A 12,054-nucleotide genomic window follows, 5' to 3' on the forward strand; every position below is an offset into this window, starting at 1 on the left:
TGTTTATATGTAGAGACATTTGTCCTCAAAAGGCCAAACCACTGTCATTTTCTGATTTCTCATGTGAAATGTTTCCAACACAGAATATGCACCCATGAATGTACATGTGAAAGCAATCCAGATGATCACGACAAACTAATGTCAGGAGAATGCTGTGAAACACATACATTGGTAGGTAGTTAGCATGACGTCATGAAATCCAATATAAAAAAACGTTATGAGAACAACTTTAAGTTATACGTACTGCAACACGATGAACAGTAAAAGCAGTAATGAATACCCAAAATCAAATACAAAAATAAACATTATGCCTCAAAAACTAATTTTCTTTGATATTGAAAAAATAGATTGTCAAAATACAATACGATATTTTCTACTTTGTTTTTAAATTGGGTATTTTATTTAAATTTGTAAAATCATAAGATATGTTTATAATTGATAAAGTATATTAAATGATTCAAACTGTGTGATGCAACAGTGCGCTTTTCCCAGAAAAGGGTTCCTTTCTAAAATAGATTTTGTTATATTAAATATTAAGTCTTCAATATGTTGTGAATAATAACCTAATACACATGGGCTTAAAGCATTACTTTATCTAAATATGTTGATATTACAACATGAATCAAACAGATTGCATAAAGACTGTTTGTTTTCCTATCATGTTTCATTCTTATAAGAAAGGGATTTAAAAAAAAATAAAAATGTTGTCCTGTTCCCACGCCTTGAAATGATTTGATGACAGAAGACAGGCAACATTAAAAGCTTTACTAGAATATTGTCAAAAAGATGGAGCCCATTTGCAGATTATATCTATATCAGCATTTGGTTGGTATTAGGCCGGTGTTAGTTTCAAACGCAGGGTGTGACTCTAAATCCACTCAGGCCGGTTTGAGCCATGCAGCCGCAGCGACGCCATCTTCCTCAGCCAGCGATTTCCTCAAACATCAGAGGCCAGGAGTCGGATGGCAACAGATGGGAAGAGATGGAGATAAACTTTGCACAAGTGTTGCACTTGCATTACTGTTCTCTATGGCAACTATGTCAGCATCATAGGGATCCATTAGTGAAGTGGCTACGACTAGCTAGATAACATGCTGATGTGACTTAAATAACAACATCATTCTATAACATATCTCATTACAAAATCTGTAACAAAATTATACTTGAATGAATTATAATTTGAGACGCATTAATGTGTAATGTGTCATTTCAACTACTTTATATACTGTAGAATTCATTACATGACATATATTATTTATCAACCCTTACATTTTCTGGTTTCTGTATCCTTGAGGGTTACAGTAATTTGAGAGGCTGTGTCCATGTGTAAAATGGGTGTAATAACAGTGTAATTACAGTGTAATATGGGTCTATGAACAGTTTAACGTGGATATAATATGGGAGTAATAATGGTGTAACAAAAGGGTAACAAACGTGTAATATGGGTGTGATATGGGTGTAATAGGGCTGTAATAGGGGTGTATTAATGTGTAATATGGGTTTGATAAAAGTGTAACAAGGGTCGAATGTAGAAAATGGTAATCAATTTATTTATTTTCAAAATATTTGTATATTATTAAAAATCTCCATAGTAGATAACTCGAGTTTAAAAAAAATGAAACGGAGTAAATTAAGAATATTGACTTCCAAAACGTATAAGAATAGAGATATAGCATTTAAATAGAAATACTACAAGGAAAGTAAAAGTACCCCAAAATGACAGCTTCAGGGCTTGAGTATATTTACACCACTTTGCAAGGGGATAAGAAAGCTCATAGAAATCATGCTGCTCCTGGGACTTTATTTAAAGTTTCCACTCCAGGTACTTTGAGGATTATTGCAGGTAATGCAGGTTTTTCATCTTGTTCTTGCATTGGTCAATTGAAGCCAAATCCTGTCTTGTGCGGTTTAAAAACAGGAAGAGCGTCAGTCTATAATTTATTGGGAGATTGCATTGTGGTGGTGAGAGATAAAAAACATTTGTTATTCCTCAGGGGAAATAAGAGTAAATGATGAGTCCTGTTTCCCTCAACATGTAACAGTCATTTTGTGGTTTGTGTGTCAGGTAAAGTAATGAAATTAGCAGATGAGGTTTGGATACAATCGAACAGCTGATACCATCGGAGTGGTTAATGCTGGAAGGTGAAAATATTCCACTTGAATAATAAAGTTTCCGTCATTATATTACGTCATAGATCAACCATCTTTGTGGGTACAAACAGCTGTTTAAAAAGCAAACAACAACTGCTTATGATCAAACAGCGGGTGATATGTGATCATCTCACTGTTTACGGGCCTCGCACCACAATGGAAAAAATACTATTGGCATGAGAGCAGTGCCGGATTTATCTCCACATGGACACAATGAGACTCCACCCTGGCTTTAATGGACTTCATGTGGATCCAAAGCTGTTGAAACTGGCATCTTCATATTCATATCCTAAGTAATATCCTCTGCAGAAAGAAACACCAGCACATGTATTGAAATCATAAGAAGACATGCTATCTAATAGGATTATCCATCAGTTCAGGCTATTCTCATTGACTGTTCATACTTTCATCTACAAAAGCCCATAAATATGAACTCTTAAATGGGCATTCGCATATCAATATTTTGGAAAAATAATGTATTTAAAAAAAACAAACATATTACACTGTTATTAAATCCATATGACACAATAATACAGCCCTATTACATCGTTAGTACACCTGTATAACACCAATATTACTCCGTTACTACACCCAGGGTACACCATTATAACACCCATATCACACCAATGTTAAACTTATTACACCAATATTACACCCTTATTATGTTACATCCATGTTATACTGTTATTAGACACATATTACACCCACCCATGTAACACCAATATTACACCGTCAGTATACTGTTGTTACATCTCTATTACACAATTTACACACCCCTATTACTCGCATGGTACACCATTATTACACCTATTTTACACCCATGCTGTTATTAGACCCATATCACATTCCTGTAACACCCATATTACACCATACTGTTTCTGTGGTTAATTTGGTCTGGTAAATGCCTATATCTTTCAAACTCTTTTAAACCAAGTGTTGTGAAGGCCGGTCATTATCATCACCTCAGAATATAATGATAACTACCCCTGCATCTTTGACAAATATACATGTGTCATACAGGTATCTCAGTCGGACAGACAGGCAGCAGAGTGAGGGAAGAAAAGCGCCCCAGAAGACACATTATGTCTGAGAAAATCCACCAAGGAGATGGACAGGTGGAGCCAACCCGGTGGTCTTTAGCTGTGATGGAGACTGAATCACAAAGACTACGGTCTGAGTGTGGGAATTGTGTTTCTGGATGCATATGTAAACATGTGTGTGTGTGAGTCTGCATGTCTGTGCCGTGTCGTCTTTTCTTGTGCTTGCTCAGGCCACACATGTTCCTCTTTTTGTGTTTGGGGTGTCAGAGCCCTGATGCTTTAAGCCTTTTCCCTTTAAACCTTCAGGAAGACAGGACCTGAGGCCACACACACACACACACACACACACACACACACACACACACACACACACACACACACACACACACACACACACACACACACACACACACACACACACCACACACACACACACACACACACACACACACACACACACACACACACACACACACACACACACACACACACACACACACACACACACACACACACACAGTCCACAGATTGTGTGTGCAAAGCTCCGACAGAAGGCCTGGGTGTCATCTATTCCTCCTCTGAGTTCAAAGTCCAGCAGAACAATGAGGCACAATTAGGGGCTTACAGAGGGGATCTGGGCCTTTCGCTGCCGGGTTAACAGATATTGACGGAGAAGCTCACCAAAATCTTTGTGTGTGTTTGTACTTCTGTCTCTCTGATAATGTCTTCTCTTTGAGATGTTCTTTCTCTCCTCTGTCTGTATTTACCTGTCTCTGTCTGGTCTTGCCTTGCAAAAGAAAGGTGTTTAAAAAAGGAAATAATGACTATTAGAGAAAACCTACTCATTGTCGATGGTAGTGTTGTAATTCTGCGGAGTGGTAGGGATAATGAGACCCCCCCCCTTTAAATCCCATTAAGATGATTACTTGTAGAATGACTTGGTGGTCTAAGAGGAAGTGGTTTCAATTGAAGATAAAGCAAACGCAAAGAGTATATTTTACTGTACATTTGGAAAACAGACAAGCAGACCTTTAAAAACGTTGGCAAAAGTTAAAAAATGAACCTCCTCGTTTAGATGTTACAAACATTACATATAAGTGTCACAATTTGATTAACTGTATTTAAGAGATGTCTTTTTCAAGAAGACCTATACAACTGAGATTTAGCATAAAAGAAACCTTGACTGCAGCTAAACAAATATAAAGTCCAGCAGACAACAAATAATTAACAACCAGAGTAGTAAAAACAAAACTCATCAGTCTATAAATTGTCTTTAAAAAAAGAAAAAAATGCTCATAACAAATTCCTTAAGCCCAAGTTAAAATCTTCAAGGCAGTTTCTTTTCTATCAAGAGTTCAAACCTACAATATATTAAATTAATCACCAGGAAAAAAAAACATAAAATCTTCAAATGTGTTGTTGATTACGTCATTTTCAATCAACTTGCAATGATTTCAGTATTAACTTGCTCCCGCATGTAAACACACGTTTATGAACTACAACTGTACACTCAAACGACGCAATCAAAGACACATACACATTTCTTCCCATCCGCCCATTAAGCATATTGTCCATGGTGTCCCCTCTGTCTGCGTCTTAGTCATTGTGTGCGTCCAGTGTAACTGGAGACCAGTCTAGACTGGCTGGCTACTGGCTCTAATCCTCAGAAACATGCAGCTGAATCAATCTGAAACCAGAGAGCTGCCTGCCGTCGCCCCTGTTAGCAGCCCGACAACACAAACACTCATTCATTAGACAAACAAACATACAAATAACAGACCTTTAACAACACAGGAGCTGATGTTGCTGCTACTAGCCTGATGTGTAATCGGTATTAGTGCTGGTAGATATATTAATACAGTTTAGGGTTAGGCTTACTATGTGCCCCATGTAAGGAGGCCTACATCTGTATCTGGACAATTTGTTGGTTCTGATGATGGTACTAGAAAAAGAAAAAAGCTATTGTACTGTAGGAGCCAAAATGCTTGTTCAGCCATTGTTGATTATTACTATTGTTATGATTCTTTATTTACACCACACAACGTTGTAATTAGTCACTTCCTGCAATTGTCACATGGGTGTGTGTTTAAGGCATTAATTCCACCTGTTGTGTGCCAGGCTTGTGTGATGGACAAAGAGGGTGATTTGTTTAAGACTTTTATTGACAGTATGATTTCGCTGTAGTTGTTTGTTTGGTTGTTGTTATTATATTGGATGTAACAAGAACTTCAGTACGGACTGCTTATAGGGAATGAGTCACAATGAAGAACAAAACTAAGCCTCTTAAGCAACTTAATTCAATAGGAATGTAGTCACTACAGCTATTACATTTCTCCTTGAAGGGATCATGAATGTCGCTATCAAATGTCATTGCAATTCATTGAAAGGTTGCCAAAACAATTAACGTAAAACTAATAATGTGAACCTCATGCTTGCGTAAGAGGAACAAGAAAGGTGTTCATCAAAGTTATTAGGATTCATCCTCTGGGGACCATGCTAAAAAAACAATACAACAGGAGGCCAAAAGGGGGTTTAAGGCTTTTGTTTGTGCTTTTATTCAGCGACTCAAGATTATTCCACTAATTTAAGTCCATATTACACAAGCTTTATGACAGATAGTTACACAGTGAAGGGTCAAGCCACTTCTTACAACTTCCACAACTTGTTTTCAAGGGATAGAAATCAGTAAAAGCAACCATTTTAAAACTGTTTTTGTGATTTAGATGAAGCCCTTTGGGAGGCCTTTTACTGACCATATTTTTCATTTATTCTCAGCTTCAAAGTTGCTGCCAGTGTCTACATGAAAAAGCATCTGAAACACAACCAGGGCAGAGGAATGTGTCATTGGGAAAAGTATGTCCTGCTGGCGGAGGAATGAGTGGTGCCATGTCGAGGCAGAGGGTACCATGTCGAGGCAGAGGGTACCATGTCAGCGACTTATAACAATTGATTTTCCCACTTCAAAAGAAGCAACCACTTTGCACGCACTCATGAAACGCAATCAGTGCAGAGGAATGTGTCGTTGAGAGAAGAAAAAAGGAAAATCAAATTGATCGAAGACTAAAAATGTTGATGAGCAGGGACATATGGTGAGGAGGCCACAGGTGACCAGAGAAAATGTCAGAGATGTCTAGACCTTAAGAGGCTTTTTTTTCCTGAAAGACCTCAGATCATCTTTACTCTCTCTCTACAACATGACACTGAGGGATGATGGGAAGAGAGGTTGGCAGGAATGAAGAGGATGGTATGACAGTCAGACATGGTGAAATGACTCTACTTCTCAGCCATGTAACATGTCTGTCATTTGTCTTTGTGAGGCTTTCTCTCTATCTCTTTCTCAGGCTGAACATGAATCTGTTCCTGATCATTAGTCTGTAACCAAAACCTCTGTCCCAAAAACCTGCTGTTGCATTGAAGGGGGGGCTACTGTACGACAAGAAGACTGATTCCTTCTGTAGAAAAAGAAGATGAAGAAGGCATATTGGGTTAGGGATTAGTCAAGGATATGATAAAAAAAGAGAAAACATCAAACCTTAAGCTTATTTGTTACTAAATAATAGGGGCTTTAACAAGTTTCCATAGATACTACTACATGACCTTTGAACCAACAAAACTAAATTAAGTTCTCGTGAAGAACTCAAGGTTTTCAAAAGCATTATATATGGCAAGCTCAATTAAAGGGAAATGTATTTAATAAATGAAGTACACATCACAGGAGTTTGAAATTCAAGCAATGGGACCACATGTACCTAATGTTTTTAAACCAAGCAACAATAAAAAAAAGTTTTTCTTAACATTAATATTAAACATATTTAAAGGTACCAATGTGGAGTTTTTGATTCAATCAATCAATCAGTGTTTATTTATATAGCCCAATATCACAAATGTTACATTTGTCTCAGTGGACTTCACAGTTTGTACAGAATATCAGTATGACAATACGACACCCTCTGTCCTTAGACCCTCACATCGTACAAGGAAAAACTTCCAGAGAAGGAAAAACCCCACAGTTTAAAGGGGAAAATGGGAGAAACCTCAGGGAGAGCAACAGAGGAGGGATCCCTCTCCCAGGACGGACAGACGTGCAATAGATCCCGTGTGTAAATCGAAGAGATAATATATTTACAGCAGAGGTAGACCAAATGTTTGGAAATGCATGTGTCTATAATAAGAAGATGAATCCACGAGGATGTCAACAATCCTGTGGGAGCCATCAGGGAATTGATGATTAGCTGCACTATGAAACAATGTGTTTTATGTTTGGTTCTATATTTTTGCTGCATGCTCGAACCAAGGACATTGAGGAAATGCAGTTGAGTTATTGATTCAATAAACATTCCTTCTTCTAAATGTAACACTTTTTCATTGATCTTAAGTGACAAGCGGTAAGAAATGGACAAAAAATAAGAAATGGACAAGAACTTTTTCTATCAATTTAAATATATCTTGGTTTGTGACCCTCAAATTCAAATCACTAAGATCACAAGTTGCTTAAATTGCAAAAAAAGTGATGTTTTTGTTTTCGAAGTGACAGTTTTCAGAGGCCAAGAGAGGTAGAACTGTTCAGTATTTCATACCCAAAACGCAAGAGACAAGAGAAAAGTAAAAAGATCTTGTTGTTTACAACCGCACACCCGATGAGATCCAGACATTCACATTCGTGTTGAGGACTTGTTTATTTGTTACCAGGCATTGTGTAAATAAGTGCTGTGGACAGGCAGAGGATGTTTTTGTTTTTGAACGAGAACAGGCCTGTCTGGAGACAAATCATAGATCGAACCAAAACCAAAAGGAAAACAAACAAATTTGTCATTTTTATTATTTGTATTTATTCATCCTTCGGACAGACAACTAGTGTAAACTGTAAACTGGTTGATTGGCTTTGACAAGTTTGTTTGTTTTGTTTTTGTCAATACCACTCTGGCTATCTTTTGTGAATTATTTCCTCATCTGATGATTCACATTTTCCCTCACAGTCTGTGAAAAACATGTCATTCTCACTTAGTATCCCAAGGTATTTTTGAGCTTATATTTAAGCTTTTTATCTTTTTTTTCTGGTAACACGTTTCAGTAGAACAACGATTCCTTGGAAAATCAGGCATATACTAAACATAGATCTTAACAATATAAGATTTAAAATGTTTGTAAATCTTACTTTCACACAACGATCAAATAATGATAAAGAAAATGCATTAAACCTGATGTGTCAAACCTCATGGATCAACACAATGCACACTGGTGAGTAATAATGACTTTTACATAGTACATATTACTTTTCTTTTGTTTACCAGAAAACTGCTCAGGGTACCTTAAGGTTTTCCCCCCCGGGTGTTATACTTCAACTTTACCCTTTGAGTGACACCAACACTCAGGGATGGAAATCCAGTTTTTATTATGTTCTATTTCCGTCCACTCTTCCAAAGATGACCATGTTAAACTTGCAGCTCCCTCCCTGCTTATAGAGAAGAAAACATGCCAACACCCTACACCCAATGTGACTCCCCTCCCCTCACAAAGAACACATCATGGCCTGAGAGGATTGAGTTGTGTTTACACCATGACACCCTCCCATTTCCCCCTCTCGTGTCAGCCAGTCATCCCCGCCTGTTTTAGCTGCTTGTTTCTTTTACTGTATATTCTCTGCCAGCAGCTTGGCTCCATCTCTTTCTCTGAGCGCAGATGAAAGGCTCGGGGTCGACGTGTATATTTGACTGAGGGGGCGACCACTCAGAGCCGGTCAAGATAAAACAACACTGCCTCCCTCGGCCCTCCTTTCTCCAGCCCTCCATTTATTCATCCTCTTATCATTTCCTCAAGCCCTCCTGCCTTCCCTCTCCTTTTCAAATAAGATCGGTTCAACTCAATCAAATAAGGTTTATGGATGTACCTCAGATATTAGATTGTTTAGGTGTAACAAAGAATAAAAGCAATCGATAATAATGTCTCAAAAAGAGCAATGTTTTTTAAATGATATACAACTAGCTTGCAAACTTTTAGCTAATTATTAGGGTTGATATACAGTCTTTATATTCTAAATGTTTACATTTTGCAGCTTAAGAACCATTTGAAACACTGGGTACAATCACTGCCAACTGCTTTCATTGCCAATGGCTTTGGGAATGCTTATTATTTCTTTACACCACCTCTTGTGCATGCAATAGTTTTTCTTCACTATGTTTTTTTGTCTGTAACTGATTTTACTTGGCCCGTGCTAGAATTTTTGGCTCCTATGTATTAATTACAATAAAGTATTGGAAGAAATAGTGGTGGCTGAATCTGCTACAGAGAGACAGAGTGTGTGAGAGACAGAGAGAGGTTTTAAAGTGCTTCCAACAGGTGTCAGAAACCAGCTGTTACCGGCTGAAGGTGTTCCAGATCATCTGCAGGTTACACAGGAAGCAGCAGTGGACAGAACTGCAGCTGCTGATGAGGAAAATCCTGTCAGCTGCTGCAGACAAAAAATGTAAGAGATTCAGTGATGACGGCACTACACTCTGTCTGTCTTAAAACTATAAGTGATAGCTTGTAAATCTCCTTACAACAAACACACACGCACACACACAGTATCATTTGTCCCCGACTTACTACAGTTCTCACAATTTGTCAAGAGTGTCTCATCCCCCTCCACACACCAGTGGTGGAAAAACTATTCAGATTATTTACTTGAGTAAAAGTACTAATAACACACTGGAAAAACACTCAATTTCAAGTAAAAGTACTGCATTGAAAATGGTACTTAAATATTTGACTACGAATAGGAAAATGACTTAACATATTCAGAAGATATTTGAACAAAAAAATTCCAACTAATTTTCTGTGAACCCACTAATTGATTTAGTTAATTAAATATAATTTTAGATGGTTTAATTTATATCAAATAATCCTATTTTAAACGTTTTTCCTAAGTGTTGTGTGTGAAAATCTGAATTTATAAAGTAACTGAATCTGTAAAATAAATGTAGAGTACAAAGTACAACATTTGCTTCAAAAGTGTAGAAGAGTAGAAGTATAATGTAGTATAAAAGGCAAATGTACAAGTGCTTCAAATGTGTATAGAACAGTACTTGAGTAAATGTAATCAGTAGGAATTGTTTACAGTATGCACACAGACGCACGTACTAAAACATGCAATACACAGTACTCTGCTTTACACACACACACACACACACACACACACACACACACACACACACACACACACACACACACACACACACACACACACACACACACACACACACACACACACACACACACACACACACACACACACACACACACACACACACACACACACACACACACACACACACACACACACACACACACACACACACAGCAGAGGTCTGGGTCAAGTGATTTATTTGAAGCAAACACTTCAGCTGAGGAGAACAGGCTGATAAGAGCTGAATGAAGCTCAGTGGACGATATCTCTCGTGTGTGTGTGTGTGTGTGTGTGTGTGTGTGTGTGTGTGTGTGTGTGTGTGTGTGTGTGTGTGTGTGTGTGTGTATGTGTGTGCTTTCCATGTCAATGTTGTATGTATAATTGATCAAGGAACCTAATATCTCTTTGGCACAGGGATGTGATAGCAACACAGACCAGAGTTTGTTTCGTATGTGACGTAAAGTAGATTGAATGTAAGACCTTAATTATAAGGTTAACCCTCCCCTTCTTTAAGATAAGATCGCAGACCGTATTAAAAATGAACGTAGTCCTTTGAAGCTCAATGTTGGTGGTTCCTTATAAAAAGCAACATTTAAATTCAAAGTTATTTTAAGTTATCCTGAGAGGGATCACCAATCAACCTGATGTCACAGCAATAGTTGTGAAGACATTACCCTTAGAACCACAAATGTTAAAGGGCTGGTTACATTACAGGAAATATAAGGAGATCCCAAAAAGGTTTTCAAAATAAAATACAAAAATAAAACCATTACATAAAAAAATTGATGGTATTTCAATCTGGACCAAATATCTCAAAAGCAATACAGCTTGCGGGACCAAAACTAAAACTAAACGTTTAAACTACAAAGCGCACAGAGCGTTTAAAATTAATTTCCTAAACTAAACCCTTAGACATTTCCAGATTTTCCTTTGACAATAAAATAATGAGACCTAAATCCACCCAAAGTAACCGGAGATCAGCAAAAGACCAACAGGAAGAAAGAGTGTGAGGGACCAAAAAGAAGAGAAAACTGGATTCAATGGATCCAAATCAGGCCCCCCCCTAATCACACTCCAGATCCATCTCTTTGGGAAATTGCACTGTTTGTAATTAATGCTCAATTAAACTTGACATGGTTCCCCCAAATCCCCTGTAAGGTAACAGATTAGTCTGCACAGCTGGTCCACATTGGCTGCGCTGAGGCCGCCTCTAGAGTTACCTTGTTAAGGTGCATTCCCTTCCTCAATGATAGTATTTATGAGATTTGTTTCATCCCGCTGAGGGACCCTCAGAGAGAGAGAGAGAGAGAGGGGAGGAGTGGGAAGCTTTAAAGAGATACTGTGGTAACTTCACCATTTGATTACACCGGGGTAATCACTGACACTTTGTAACCACACACACACACACACACACACACACACACACACACACACACACACACACACACACACACACACACACACACACACACACACACACACACACACACACACACACACACACACACACACACACACACACACACACACACACACACACACACACACACACACACACACACACACACACACACACACACACACAGAGGATGAATCTGAGGAATCCATCTGCAGATGTTTTGATATTTTATTAACAACACGTGCTGATTGAGTAGTCTAATTGTATGGCACCACGATGCAATGCAGTGATGGAATCTG

This window comes from Trematomus bernacchii, unplaced genomic scaffold (genome assembly GCF_902827165.1).
Source record: "Trematomus bernacchii unplaced genomic scaffold, fTreBer1.1, whole genome shotgun sequence".
Lineage (NCBI taxonomy): Eukaryota > Metazoa > Chordata > Actinopteri > Perciformes > Nototheniidae > Trematomus > Trematomus bernacchii.